At 55.4% G+C, this 15,466-nt stretch overlaps 1 long non-coding RNA gene across 11 annotated transcripts; it reads right to left on the bottom strand.

The window, feature by feature from the left end:
* Positions 1-1,172: 1,172 nt before the first annotated feature.
* Positions 1,173-14,816, bottom strand: LOC126039229 (uncharacterized). Of its 11 annotated transcripts, none has more exons than XR_007506262.1 (6): positions 14,236-14,341; positions 13,445-14,129; positions 7,504-8,730; positions 7,095-7,216; positions 3,749-6,683; positions 1,173-3,657 (listed from the first exon to the last, which is right to left on the bottom strand). It is a non-coding gene; the product is annotated as an uncharacterized LOC126039229 (long non-coding RNA). The 11 variants fall into 11 exon arrangements; XR_007506261.1 differs by having other exon boundaries at positions 7,415-8,730; XR_007506264.1 differs by having other exon boundaries at positions 1,173-2,731; positions 3,399-3,657; positions 7,095-8,730.
* Positions 14,817-15,466: the final 650 nt, after the last annotated feature.

Here is a 15,466-nt window from a genome sequence, read left to right on the forward strand (position 1 = left end):
GGCCAGGGAAGTCCTCCCGCCCAAGGGGAAGCATCCCCAGGGTGCTGGGAGATCAGGGAAGGGGGTTGCTCGGAGAGGGTCCCCATCCATCGGCCCTCTTCCAGCTGGAAGTCGGGGGTGCCCCAAGCCCACTCCTCCCGCCCCGCTGGAAGCAGAGAGGGTCCGTGTCCGTGTACCCCTGCGGGGTCAGGGGCAGTGTCTGATGGCAGCGGGAGCCTTGGAAAGCAGGAATCTCTGCCTGACGCTTCTTAAAACACTGTCCCCATCCACGCACCATAACCCGAGAGAGGCAGCTGCGCTGCGCCGCCTTCAGCTATTGAACCGTGAAATGTAAAATGTCACCGCGGGGAGATGCGGGAGGGAACCAAGGCACCTCGCCCATGGTGAAGCCTGAGCACCAGCCTCGTGGCGTGTCCCGGACATCCCAGTGTATCACGCTTCACACCGCTCAGCGCTCCTCGTCCCCACAGCGAAAAGGCAGAGCATCCGTATTCGAGCGAACGGGCTCGTTCTGGAGGCACTTGGGTTTTTGCAACGATTCAGCACAGCGGGGCCGGCCTCGACCCCTCTCGCCACCCTGTTTAACCAGGTCCCCGTCCCCTTCGTGCTCGGCTCAGGAGGGGCCAGCCCCCCGGTTACACTACGCAAGTGCTTTATGTGACTCTTTTGCAACTCTTGCTCGCAACGGGCTACTTAAATGACTGTTTCTAGCAGCAAAGTGACTGTTTCTAGCAGATCCCCCACGCACCACAGACCAGCAGCAGCAACGTGAGGAGTTACCCTGATCTGGAAAAGGAGGGTTGCCCCCAAAATCCATGGGTGCAACCCTGCTAAGGGTGATGACCACCCCCCCCACATCTGCAGGACTTTTCCACGTAGGGCCCCTAAGCGGGCTCTTCACTCGAGCAGTTTTTCTGTGACCTGGCTAAAACCCGCTCCCCATAACTGTCCCCACATGAACACCAACTTCTGACTTTTCAGGTACTTCCAGTTTTCCCACTCCACGTGCCACTGGAAGAAGCTGACGGCAACCGGTGCCGCTCTCCAGCCGCAGGGAGCAGGAACGGGCCGAGAGACGAGACACCTGGGGGGTGATGAACCCAACTTCTGCGGAAACACACCCAAAGCAGAGACCGGAGACGGCGACAAACACGAGGAAGTGGCAGCAGACATCTCGGGGAGGAGCTCCAGCTTATTTATTTCTACGTAGATTCATTTATAGAAAAGGTTTTGCGGCTCCCACTGGAGCGAGGTCCTCAGGGAAACGTAGGTTCATTTTTGTAAATTTTTTTTTTAGTGTGTTAAACTCATTTTTCTCGGTTCACCGCAGCCGACGGCGTGGGAGCCGGAGGGGTGCTCTCGCCCAGCTGCAGCCCGGCGTCCGCCCCCCCTGCGGTGCTGCAGGCCCTCCTGCAGGAAACACAGCTCCCAGCCCTGCGGTCTGGCCTCGCTTCAAGCTCTGTCGTTGTCTTCATCTGCCTCTCGTGACCGTTTTGCGGGGGGAAAAAGGGTGTTTCTGCTGCTGAGCTCCCTGAGCAATAGTGCTGCCCTTGGCCGGGGTCTGCCCCGGGGCTCTCCAGCTCAAGGGGTTGAGCAGTTCCACCAGGTGCTTGGGGAGAACTAACGCAATCTGATATTATTAAAATATCATGTGCTCTCAACAAGGTGCACAGAGGACTTATTGCAATAGGTCATCCCCAAAACTCAGGAATTGCCCTCAAAGCAGCTGCTGTAGCAGGGGGTCGGACTGGACTCCTGTGTCACCCAGCCTGCGTACAGGCAGCTGCCCGGTCCTCGTTACCCTGCTCCGGGGCAAATGTGCTGCCCCTAGAGCAAGGTTTTGGGAAGAGGGTTCTTCATGTCCTCCTGAGCGTGATTTAGGCCAGGCCCTACACCACAAACTGCCTTCACCTGCACCCAAGAAGGTGAGGGTCTGATCTAACGCTCATTGTGCAGATGAAGAACAGAGGCAAGACACACCGAGCTGCGTCACCGTGCACGTACAACCGGGAGCCCCTCATTTCTTTCCCCAGCATCTCCTGACCCCTTTATCACGTTCTGCAACCGCAGCGGTTCAGACCGTGGGTCCCTCCGGCCCAGCAGTGGCTCCCCAGCAGTGACCCACCCCAACCACGAGCCCCTACCACCGGGCAAGGGGCAGGCAGGCACCTACGGCCCTTTCCGCTAGCATCCTCCCAGGGCTGAGCATTTTGTTCAGTAACCCCCAGTGCTCTCTCCTCCAAGCCCTCGTCTCGGCTGCCCCCGGGGACGTGCCACCTCCCACCCACACTGTGCCCACGCGCTCTGCTCGGCAACCCCGTGAAGACCCACTCCTGTTGTTCCTGCTCCTCCCGGTTTCATCGGATGATGCCAGTCCTTGTAGTGGAAGAGAGCGCGAAGACGATGTCCCAGCTCCAAAAGTTGAAGTTTGACAAAGTTGGGAGCAACTGAGAACAGAGTTACAAAGGGAACATCTGGCAGCCTTAGTAACAAGCAGCACCATCCACCCCACCTATAATTAGGCACTGCATCAAAATTATTAGCGACTTGGAGCCGTAAATTAGTCAGTCCAACAATGACCAGTGAGGGAAAATGGTCTGGAGTGAAAACGCCCTCAGTATTGTAAGCGAACCGCCCGTGGCCGCTGGAGCAAGCCGGGCTGGGGGGGACTGGGGCTCTATCCCTGGCAGCCCCCTCGCTTTGGGGGATTCCCTTCTGCAGCACGTCAGCCCTGAAACGAAAGGCAAACATCCTTATTTATCTTGGCTGCCCACCGCTAATAAATTTTGGAGGTAGACAAGTTTAAGAGGGTCATAAAAAGAAGAAAGGAGTGGGTTTAACATATCCCAAGCTTCTGAGGAGGTTTTTTTAGGCATGGCTGAGGTGCGGGAGGGAGAGCAGGGTCCTGCTAGTGCTGACGCAGCGCCATACGAGGCGTGGAAGTCGACAGCCGGTTTTGATTTTGATCTTGTTTCTACAAAAGGAAATTGGGAATAATTCTCCCGAAAGCTGTGGATTTGCACTGCCGTGCTCCTGGGCTGGGGGCGAGGGGAGTGGGACGGCCGGAGCCGCTCCAGAGCCCGTCGGAGCCAGCAGAAAGTCTGCCAACAACGCTGAACCGACGCCACGCTCCTCGCCCCAAGGATTTTACAATCCGTGGAAGATTAATCTTTTGTCTCCACTTTGTTCCTTGGAGATGGGGAAAAAATTATGTTTGCTGGAAAGGCTGAGAGCAGCCCGTATGCTGGTAACCAGCCCCCAGGCTCCAACTCCAGCTCCTGCTCCGGCGTGCGAAACAGCGATGGGTAACGCACACTGACCGAGCCCGAGCGCAGGCTAACCACGGGTTTAAGGACTGTCACTGGCAATTATGGCTTGAAGGATGGGAGAAAACGTACAGGGCTTTCGGTTGACTGTATTTCATCCTCTTCGTTTCTGCGGCAGCAGGATTTAGGGTCTGCGTCTGCACTCCTCGCTCAGGTCAAGTAGATCTTAATTCAGAAGGGAGTTACGAGTAGGTGATAGATGCAGGAGCCGGCCCTTGGCGTGTGCATTTAACACCGTTTCGAGACTCTCATTTACCCCCTGCTGCACACACCTGCAGCTGCACACTCATTTGCCCCACCGTGGGTTGCTCCCAGGAGAGGAGCTGTGATCCTAAAAAGAACAAATTCAGGGTTAACCGCCCCAAACAGAGAGTCTAATGCCACACAAGGAAGTGCAAATCTCTATTGTCAACAGTTCTCACCTTCATAAAGCCACCCGGGGTTATGTGCGGCTGCTCAGGGTACTGCTCCAGCACCCTCCCCGGGCTCTGGGGCCATCACACAAAGTAGCATTAATTAATGAAAGGTGACAGTGCCACTGCCATTTGCCATCCCGCTCCCAGGCTTTCTCCCACCGCATCTCCCCAGTTCATGTGCGGCGAATCCCCATCCGCAGGGGAGAGTCAGGAACGGCTTTTTTTCCAGGGCAGCTTAGATATTTGCTTTTCCTATGGAGAAAAAAAAAAAAAAAAATTCTCCTTGAAATAACAGTTTGAGGCTCTTCTAAATGTTACCTGTCAGCCGACCTTTCGGAGCCAGGCTTAGGGGTTTATTTTTAATCCCCCAGCCAGGAGTCCCAGCAGCTGCGGGCCAGACCTGCTTCCTGAGGGCTGGATCCAAAGAGCACTGAAACATCAATCCTCACCACCGCGATGCTCGGGGCAAAAGGTCCGGTATTTCCACCCTTGCTGGAAATATATATCCTCGTCCGTGCCTCCTGTGCCGCCCTGTGCACCTTAAAGTGGTGTTGGGGTGTGGTTACCATCGGGATTTGGCTTCTTGGAGCATAAAAACAGCAGTTGAAGATGGCAGGGAAGCTCCAGCCCTGCCACGCATCCCACCGGGATGCAGGGGATGGTGCGGATTTGCAGCACGGGGCTGCCGCAGTCCTGGCTCTGCAGAGCCATGGATGCAGAGAGACGGAGATCCTGGAAACACCTGGCCGGCACAGGATTTCGAGGCAAGCAGGAGGTTCCGTCTAGGGAAAATGAGGAGGAACGGTCTGTGCGGACAGGGCTCTTCTGCTGGGAGGCGATGGATGCACAGGGCAGTCACCCTGTTTTCCAGCTCTGCTCCCGCTGCAAATGGCTACGAGGAATAGGATTCCCAGTGTCAGACACATTTACAGTGGCAGCTCTAAAGCCTGTGCATCGGGGTCACCTTTCCTTTCATGGATCTGTCCATAATTAAGCTGGAAAAAGGGCTTTCCTGAGTGCAATGCCCCAACTGGGGCATTTCTGAAGCGATTGCCCAAGCTCTGCTGGCTGGATTTGAGCAAGGATCCCGCGGCATTTCCGAACTCCCTGGCATCTTCCCAGCAGCCAGGAGCAGCATGCTTAGGAGCCTCTGTTTATGAATCCAGACCTATATTGGGCAATTATTTTTTTTTTTTTTAAACTGTATTCCAACCCCTTTCAAAGGTAGGAAAATACATTAATATCCATCAAAGGGGGAACACTGTGACACTCACTCTGACGCGCAGATGGGTTTTTCCCTGATGCAAAATATCTCCTGGAAAAAACCCCCCTGCCGTTGTGGCGTGTCATTCCCAGGGTTTTTGCTGAAGTTTAGGAAACAGCAAAAGCAAATAACACAACAGGAGGCTCCAAGGCAGCGCTGAGCAAGCCGAGAGCCCTGCACATACCTGGGGCTGGGCTGATGTTTGAGGTGCTTAAGTCAGCCCTCTAGCTACGGGCAAAATTTCACTCCACATTTCCCTCCAGCAAAAGCACAAGCCAAAAATGGAAAAAATGTCTGGTTTTAACTAGGCAGAACGAACGATTCCGGCTTTCCATGGAGATGCAACGTTCACCAAGGGGAGGGTAAGGGCTGGCTGGCACGCTCAGCGCTGAACCAGCATCGCTGGGGTTTTGCCTCTCTTTCCTTCATGTCTACGGCGCCTTTTCTCTCTCCTACCAAGCAAGAATCGCCCAATATCGCAGCATCAGGAACCGGCCCCTCTGACCGCAGATCTTCCTTGATAACGAACAAACACATCATGGCGGCTTTGAAGCCAAAAATGCCCGCGGGAGGTGGTCCCCCCAGCCAGAGGTACGCAACCCACAGTGCAAACCGGCCGCGGTGCTGCCCGAAGGGATGCCCTCATCCCTCCTGCACCCTGGCCCCGCGGAGGGGTGGGTGCTGTGGGGCTGCAGAGGAGGGCGCCCATCCCAGCATCAGAAGTGAAGGGGACATCGGCACCTGACACGCTGTGTGGGATGATTTGCTGGAGCTGTGTTTTTTTTACCGTGCAATTTCTTTTTAAGGCTGATTCCCAGGTCTGGAGTGTGGGAAATGGGGAGACCAGGGTTTTGTGACTGCACCGAGTCCTTCCCAGAGTTTCCTAGGAGATTGGAGATCAGCTGCCCCTGCCGAGTGATGCTGAAGGCAGGACTGGAGCTGGCTCCTGCCCTGACACCATCTCCCCCTGCCTCTGTCCCCCTGCGAGCCACCAAGGCCACACTGCTGAGCCCTGGGACTGCCCTGATCTCAGACAGCAGCCGGGATGCACAGGGAAAAATAAAAATTTTTTAAAATTTTTTTTTAAATTAAAATTTTTTAAAAAAAGATAAGTAAAAAGCACTGGGGGAGCCAGGCCCCATGCACCAGCCAGCAGGATGCCCTCCTCGCAGCGGAGGAAGGGACCTGGGACGTGCTTCAGCTCTTCAGCTGTGGCAATCCCACCGTGGCCATCACACCCCGACCCTTGAGGAGGGGACCTTGGACGTGGTTCACGAGGATGGAAAATAAAACCCATGCACAGCCCAGAGCTCAGCTTTGCAGGGTGGTGAGCATCCCTCCTTCCTCCAGGCTTTTCATTGCCTCCAAACCGTCAGGAATGTGCCAAAATGGGACATTCGGTCGCATATTTTCAGCGGCGGGGCTTGGGGAAGTGACCTTTAGTGAGGACGGGAACCCCGGCCCAGGCAGCCCTGCTATTTTTAACTGAGTATCAGGCCGAGCGATGGCGGGTTTCCTTCCTCTTTCTCTTTCGTGACCGCTGAACAAGGGAAAACCAGATAAACCTCTACAAACCCTCTGCTTCGAGGCAGGGAAGCCCATGAGAAAAAAAAAAAAAAGGTAACCCAGCACATTTCTGTACGGCATCAGGATGGATGGCTCAGGCTCCAAATTAATCTGCAAAAAGGGAAATTACAGCAGTGACTCTACTGACACTTTTTTAGCAAAAAAAAATGCAACCGGGGTAAGAGGGACTGGTTTGACTGGGGAGTTAGGCTGGAAGGAACAGGGATAAATAAAAAGCAGCAGCATTTTTTTTTTTTTCCCAAAAGTCCAAAGATCTTGTTCCAACACTTCCTAAACAAAAAAAAGGGCCATTTTTCCCCTTAAAGTGACACAGATTTAGCTCTATTTATGAAAGGGAGGAATCCGAAATGATAAAAATGAAAGATTTCATTTGTTGTAGCTCCCTTTCCCCAATTTTTAACTTTATTTTTTGTCTTGAGAGGAGAAGCCAAGCCACCACCACCCCAATTTGATGTCCGCACCATGAAAATTTCTCAAATGTGAAAATTTGCCATGACTTACCAACACACACCTATAGCTCCAAGACACCTTATTCTTCTGGGAGCATCGCTACCCCAAAACACGTGGACCACATCCCTGGCTGCAGGATGGGCAAGACAGGACCAAAATCCCGTCATCTTTCCCTGGAAAACACAAAACTGTTTTGCATCAAAAAGCTTTAGAGAATTGGCTGTCAGCTGGTGGTGTAATAACTGTATTTACAGATTCTGATACTGTCTGTGTTTTGCAGGTAGTCTGCAGAAGAGAGGAAACATTATGTGGGGTGAGATATATATGTATTTAGCTATATATAGCTCGCAAATATATTGAGCGCTACCTACGCGCAACATCAAAGGAATTGTTTGCCAAATACTTAACATGCTGCTGTCGGTTTCTCCGATTCTATTCCCTGAAAAAAAATGTATCTTACATTAATCAGAGAGCAAATATATAGCATGACAGGAACAGCTTTTGGCTCCGCCAAGGAAGAACATGTGCGATTGCTCAGTTCGTTTCGGTTTGGATGCTGAGCCCAGAAACACTGATGGCTGCTCACGCCTTTGCGGGAGATGTAAAGCTTTTTTTTCCTCCATTTTTTGCCTGTATTTTTTTCCAGCTTGAGGAATTGGTGATGGTTTCCCAGCTCAGACATCACGCCTGAGATCCTTCCAAATCAAGTTGCTCTAGTTGTTACTACCTTCTCGCTAGGCTTGGACCAAGCAGGTTCAGGCTGCGCCTGTGCCCAGAAACCTGGACCTAAGGAGGTAAAAATGAAGAAAACAACCCCCAAAACCCAACCCATTGAAATTCCCCTCTTTGCACGGCTCCAAGGACCGGGGCTTTGGCAGCAAACATGTTCCCGAGATGTACGGTAATGTCGTGAGCAATGGCCCGGAGCTCGGGTGGGATGACCCTGGGAGAGCTCCAGGGGACTTGCCAGCTTCCCGCACCGCAAGCCACGTCTCGGCCGTGTTTGTGGGTGTCCAGCCCGGGTCCCCAGCCAGGGCCACCACCGCTGGGGACACTTCTGCCGGCAGCGGCTCAGGCTGGTGCTCGCCATCCCGCAGCCTCCCTGCTGACCCCAAACCTCCTGCAAAGCCGCTGTGGCTTCACCCAGGGGAAATGCCACCTCTCGTCCTTCTCAAACCGTGGGCCAACTCTGCCTGCTTTTACTTTTTTAATAACGTTTTTTATAAAGGCACAGCTTGCTTTGCTCTCCTCCTCTCGCTCGCCCGAGCACAGAGGCTCATCTGGCCGCTCCATCCCAGCAGGCTCCCTCCATTGCTGGGTTTTCCCCCAGAATAGTTCTCATTAGCACACAATTCCCTGCCATGGCAGGTGGGTCCTGGGGATCTTCGCAGCGCCGCAGCCGCTGGGGCCGTGCACGGATGAACGGGGCGAGCTGGCGGCCGAGAAGAAAAGGCACCCGCCTTCCCCTGGGCGATCAAGGGGCTGCAAAGCAAATTAGCTGCCGAGATGTCCCCCCAGCCCCCGGCTCGTTAGCCAGGGGTGAGCGGGGGCTCTGGGACGGCGGTGGGATGGAGCCAGGCTTCGCTCACCGCCCCCGGCACCGGCGCGGCGGAGGCTGCCCTCGGCGTGGCGTCACTGCGGTCGGGATGTCGGGAACAACCTTGCCACAAAAATCGAAGCTGGGAATCTGAAAATAAAAATATCGCACATGATTTCAGGCTTGCTGAAAGCATGATTGACTGTTTAATTCCCCCCCACACACACACTCCTTTCCTCCCAACCCGGGTGACTCAGCCCTGGCAGGGCCGCGGAGGCTTCTCCTGGCTCCTGCCCTCGCCGCGAGAGTGGAAAACGTACCCTCTCGTAAACGCCGGCAGCGATAATCAAGCCCAGCGCTCGCGGGGCCAATTGACTACTGCCAATTAAAACAGAGCCGGCGGCACTCTCCCACGCTCAGCCCAGGTGGCAAAAGCATCCGCCACCAAGAAAAAGCCCTCCGTGGCCCCCGGGATGCCGCTGCTCCTGCTGAACCCCAAACCGCCGGGTCCGAGAGGGCTGAGGATGCCGAGCGGCTCCGCCGCTGGGCACAGGCACGTGAGGCAAAGGCAGCTGCCCGCAGGACTTGGTGGGGTGGGAAAGCCAAAACCAACGATGCTTAAAATGCCACCGATGGCCTCTGCTTCCAGCAACGGCCATGGGAAACACTCCCCGTCAGCCCACGTCTGCGCTGGGCTCGGTGCTTGGCAGGACCGGGCACGTGAAGGAAAATAAACCCCACAGTTCAAGGGAAAAAGAGGAGCCCTTCGGGATAAGCCCATCTCCCAAAGCTGCTGCTTTTATCCCTGTGCAAAGCTGCAAAGAGGAAAAGCAAACCGACAATGTGAAAAGCATCAGTCCCGCACCGAGGAGCTAGAAAAATACCGTCAAAGGAAAACGGGCTCCTTTGGGACTGGCTTGATGCAGGGCTGCCTGCTCGTGGGGCCGTCAGGGCCGGGAATTTTTTGCTTAGCTTTGATTTTTTTTAGTATCTGTAAGCCTTCATCATTTACTAAGCAAAAGTAGCCCACTGCAGGTAGGGAAATAAACCCTGGACCTGCCCGGCTCCCCTTGCCGGCAGCGACGAGCAGTCAGCGATTTTAAAGTTCACCTTTTGCTGACGGCGTCGCTGCTACCGAGCACAGCCCCAGCCACAAAACAGAGCCGACCCCAGCCTCATCCCTCCGCTCTCTCATTTCCACCTCCCAGCTGTAATTTTATTATTCTCTTTCTGCTCCCTTGCTCACCCCGGGGCTGGGCAGGAGGAAGGTGGAGGGACGTGTTCTGCCCACCGCATTTCCCCACTTTTGCCGCTTTGTGCGCGTCTCCCTGCGCTGGGGCCGGCAGTGCGGGATCCCCACTGGCATGCTGCATTTTGGGGCCGTGCTGCATCCCCTGCATGGGGGACAAGTGGTTTCGTGCGAGTCGGTGTGCTGCGTGCCTGCCTGCCTCTTCTCCTGGAAGTCTCTCGCACCAATCTTGGCTTTTACGTTATTTTTTACACTCCAAGTTTCTAGCTGTAGACGTGCAGCAAGTGCTCTCCAAATGCAAAACCCAGAATTCATACATTTAGAATCCGGCATTTATTTTAAAAAAAAAAAAACAAATCCATTGCTCTGAGGCCCAAACTCACGGCTCCAGAGGCAGGACTGCACAGGGCATCTCCTGTTACCGGTGGGATGCGGCTGCAGGACTTGGCTTCCTTCATCCCCCCGGAACGGCCGTGCCTGGCGGGAGCTGAGGGAAGCTGGATGTTCCCGCATCTCCGAGGGATCGCCAGGAACCTGACCTCGACCGCTCTCAGCTTTACGCAGCAGCAGCACGAAGCCGGGCTGGGAGAGACCCCGCGGGCACGGCAGAGGTTTTTCCACCACAGGTGGATCTTCTCTGGGGAGGTTTGGTGCAGCAGGGAGACGTTTGCTCGGCCCTTGCCAGCCCACGCTGCTCTCTGGAGGCATCCAAAGACCCGTGGCTCTGCACAACAAAACACCCCCCAAAACTCAAAAGCAAAGCCTGTCGTGTTTCCTTTCTGCTTTCCCACCCTGTACAATGACACTTGCCTATTTTCAAGCTTCCCTATGAGGCCAGAAGCTCTCTCCCCAAGTCAACCTGATCCCACAAGACCATGAGCCCCCCCAGAGCACTTCAAGTAAAATACAAAGAGCCAAACTGACTTGTAAAACATAAGCATCCAAAGGTACATAAAGCCTACGAGGGTTTGCAAGCCACCCAGCCTGCATCTATCTCTGAAGACAAAGCGGAGCCGAGCCCTTGTCTCCCACATCAGAAGCAGCCTGTGATAAAAAGAGTGAAAAAAAAAAAAAAAAAAAAAAGCAAGAACATTTGCTGCTGGAAACTGCTCCTGGGAAGGGCGCGATGTCTGGAACAAGCCTATGCACACAACGTGCGCCAAGGAAGGGGACAAGATGTGATAACTCCACATCCATGCTTGGTGCAAGATGCGAAGCACATCCCCCAATTTGGGGCCAGCCCAGGCTCCTGGCGGGGCACCGCTGTGCCCACCATGAGCACCCTGCACGCCATCCCCAGAGAAGCACAAACCAAACAGTTAAGTAAATTTAATTTTAACACGGTGAGGAGGCGGTTCTCTGCAGATGGCATCAATACCAGCTTCACTGCCAGCTCCACGGTGTGTCATCGGTTCTGCTCAGCCTTAAGTGATGCAAATATAGAAAACAATGTCATTGTTGCTAGGATTTTTGGGCTCCGGCTGCCTGGTCAGGCTGCGAGTGTGTGACGATGCTGGGGAAGGATGGCCATGAGGAATGATGTTATTTCAGATGAAGAGGAAGATGAGTAACTTTTCCAAAGGCCGAGTCCTTCCAGTGCACAAATGCATTTTTTAAATGGCTCAGCTCTCAGTTACCAATAACGCTTTTGGCTCCCACGGGCCTCAAGGACATCGAAGTGTGGGTCTGCTGTGGATTTTGGGACAGTGGCGAGAGCCACCCCAAGTGACCCCATGTCCTGGGTTTGCTCAGCTCCAGCCCCAAGCACTGAACTCACAGAAACAACTCAATGTCAATGTGCAAAATGACCAGAAATCGGTATTTACAAACCACCAGACACCTCTGTTCAGCCCTGAAACTCCCCCCCCAGCGCCCGACCGACCACAACACCAGGGCAGCAACGAGGGGCAAAGCCTTGTTAACCCCCCCCACTTCTCCCCACCGCATGGCCAACACGCGACACGTGGCACGAGGCAAACACTCCAGCAGCGGTGACCCCCGGCTTTGCCATCGCCTGCCCGCACGGCCGCCCCAGCCTTGCCTCCCGGGGTGGCATTCCCCGGGCATTCCCGCAGCATCTGTGCAGGCACCGCACCGCGGTGGGCTCCCACCTCCGTAGGCTGCCCACAGGCAAGCGCATCTACAGCGAAGGATTTTGACTATTCTGCTCCCAAAAAGCCAGCCGCTTCCCCCATGTCATCCAAATCCAGCCGGCTGGAGAGCTCTATTTTTCTCCTTGCTGTCCCACGGCAGCTACCAGCAGCCATTGCCCTGCCTGCCCAGGGGTTGTGGTAATACAACGGGCAGCCTTGGATTTCCCATGCCCCTCAAACCAGCCATGAATACACCCCCCCACCCCTGCAAAGCCACGCCAGCGAGGCCGTTGCACAGCCCTGGGCTCCAGGCACACCGAGGACCAGAGCTTCAGCGCTATTTAGGCAGCCGCGAGGCTCACCGTGCTCGTGGTGCTCTGTTTCGGAAGCGTCTAAAGCACCCGCACAGGATCCACGGGAGGTCTGGGGCTTTTTAGAGCCTGAACCAGGTTCTTTCAAGTCCTGGTTTTGCAGGGGCAGTTGCGGGCAACACCATCACTCCACTCAAAAATGGGACTTCTCTTTTAAAAGCTCTATCCCCAATGACCACCGGCTCCAAACCCCCTTGGGGAGGGGGCACACATCTCCCGGAGCCAACGTACCCTCCTCACACCCCCCACGCTGCTCATGGCAGAGCCCCGCTGCAGGGACATGCCACAAAAATTAATTTCCACCTAATTAACCGCTGCTCCCCTACGCAGCCTGAGAACAGCAGTCAAGAGGCTCCTTCGGCTGGGAACTGCAAACCATCTCGCCCCGCCGGCCGCTCCGGCAGCGGGACACAGGGCGTCCCTGGCGCGGGGCCGAGAGGATGGGGATGGGAAAGGCGAGGGGGAACGGCCTCGCACAGGAAAGCCTGCGAGCGCTCCGCCGTCCAAACATCTGACATCCAGCCCCGGCCCAACCGTCTTCTTGTCCGTGAAAATACACAACCGTGACCTATTTCCAGGGAATGGGAGCACCCAGTTAAACAAATCCCTGACAAATAAAGGCAAGAAACCATTTCCTCCCTATTTCCTTCCATTAGGAACGAAACACTGCCATTAATCACCAATAAAGAAATAAACCCCCGAATGATCTGCTAGTGGCTGCATGAGTCGGGTCGCCCTCCTCGAGCTCACCGAGCTCACCGCAGACCTGGCCCCAGGCACAGCAGGGCTAATTCTGGCCCCGCTGAGCCAAACCATAGCTCTCTCCTACCTTCAGTACATTAAAAAAAAATGAAGATACGTAGCTGTTGTCCAGGGCGTGCCATGTGCCAGGGTTAGCTGATGCTCAGCCCTGTGTGCACCCCCTGTTTTATGACTCCAATTAATTTAATTTTTTACTCCAATTAGGTGGTGGTTTTTTTCCTCCAGGAAAGCTTGCGTGCAAAAGGCCTTTAGGAAAAAAAAAACCAGGGCCCACATCAAATATTAAGGTCTTTTAACAAGAGCTGTTTTGCAAACCTTCCTGCAGCTGCCAGCCACGGTGACCCTTTCCTCCCGCTCCTTGCCTGCTCCCCTCTAAAAGCGAATCCCACCTCCGAGATGGAAGCGAGCAAACGTCTCGGTGGCTGTGACGGAGCTAATGGCCCGGGGGAAGCAGCCGGTCCCTGGGACACGATGTCCTGGCCAAGTGCTGCCAGGAGTAGGTTGCTGGTAGACAGAGCAATTATCTCCGGCAAGGAGGAGGGCAGACGCTGTTGTGCAAGAGGGTGCAGGAATTTTTCTGCATTTGCAGACTTGGCTTGCGGAGATAACTTTGGGCTTGTTTGCTTTTTTTGAGCCAGATTAGGATCTTTCTTGTGCACCACGCACGGGGCTGTTTACTAAATGCTGTTGGCAAAACACAGCCCACCACAAACCTCAGCGGCGGCTGCGCTGGACGCATGCAGCTCCCGGTGCCGGCTGCAAGAGAGGGTGCAGCATCTTGCTCCAACATCAGCACCAGAGCCGGCTGGGGCAGAGGGGTCTTCTGCGCCCCAGCAAGCAGTGGGCAATAGGAAATCACTCAATAACTGTGCAAAGCATGCAAAAGACTCCCTGTCCCCAGGCAGATTGGCTATTAGCAGCGATGCCGTGGCGGCCGAGCGCACGGAGATGTCCTTGCTTCTGTAGCTGGTCAGAGCGATGCCTGTGTTCCCCCATGAAATGGGGGGACTTGTCTCGTTGGGGTGAGTGCGGCACAGACCGTGGGGTGCTCATGCCGCGATGTCCGTGTTTTACCTGCGGGGTCACAGACGGGATGGTTATGCGGCCATAGGACGGGGATGTTGGCAGGTGCTGCCCTCCCTCCTCCCGCTGCCCACTGCATCCTCCAGTCCCACCATACCCACACTGGGACCGTCCCCAGGAGGGGACCTCACAGGAAAGCACGAGACAAACCCCAGGGACATCCCTGCCACCACCGTCCCACCGGCGAGGAACTTGGGCGCTGCCCTTCGGCTCTCAGCCCCAGCCCTGCCCCGCCCCCCGCCCCGGGGAGCCAAAATTCTCTCTAGCCCCGGCACGGGGTGAGACGCTTCCTGCTCCGGCGCTTATCTCCATGGCCAGGCGGCCTCGAGGAAGCTGAACACCCTCGTGGCGTTGCTCGGTGGCTGCCAGCCAAGGGTGCACTTGTGTTTCACACAAACACGGCGGGGCCAGTCGCTCCCGCTGCGGGCACGGCACACGGGGTTCGGTTGGCGGCATCCCGGGGTGGCAGCGTGCCCCCGAGCAGCAAAGGCTGAAGATAATCATTTTTTTACCTGATCTCACTTTTACGTGACGCGAATCTGCATGGATGCATCCTCGCCACGTGCCCAGCGGTCCCAGCCCCCTGGATCCCGGTGCTCCCCTGGGGAAAAAATTTGGGGGACGCGCTTCGGGGCGTTGTGGGTCTTGCAGTTCGGCAGAGGCAACGTCACAGCCCCACGTCTGTCGCTTCCCCGTGCCCGGTCCCTGCCTGGTCACCTCCTCACGAGCTCCAGAGGATCCGGTAATGGCCCCAGGGTACGGATTGAGCACAAACTGCCACCTCTGTGTCCTGGAGGGGCAGTGGGGTCCCCAGAGATACCCTCACCCAGGGCAAATGCAAAGCCCCAAACAGCCCCCCCCAAGTATTAAACCTCTTGCTGATGCACCCAGCACGACACCCACAGCACATGGCTTCGCTCCTGCCTGAGAGCTCTCAAGGAGGAGAAGACAACCCGGCCCACGCCGTGTCCCTCATCCCCCCACTAATGAGTTCCACAACCCACTTCACGAAGGTCCAGCAGCGTGACCCAAACCTGGGGCAGCTCATGGGACGAGTACCCGCAGCGCTTGTTGTAGCGCACAGACGGATTCTGCATTGACTACGTACCAAATCCCCGCTCCTGAAAAGCAAGGCTTGCTCTCCTGGCACAGGAGCCACTTACCTGCCGTAAATGTTCAGCCTGGGCCCCAAAACCTTCTGGGAAATCAGTTTACCATTGTTCGAGCACACAGCAGCCCTTGGCTGTGATATTAAATTCACTCTGAAAGAAAGACGGACCGTGCCTCCAACGGCTGGGGTGAATCCCCGGGAGTTTGGTCCCGTCTCG

Source organism: Accipiter gentilis, chromosome 6, assembly GCF_929443795.1.
Source record: "Accipiter gentilis chromosome 6, bAccGen1.1, whole genome shotgun sequence".
Taxonomy (NCBI): Eukaryota; Metazoa; Chordata; class Aves; order Accipitriformes; family Accipitridae; genus Astur; species Astur gentilis.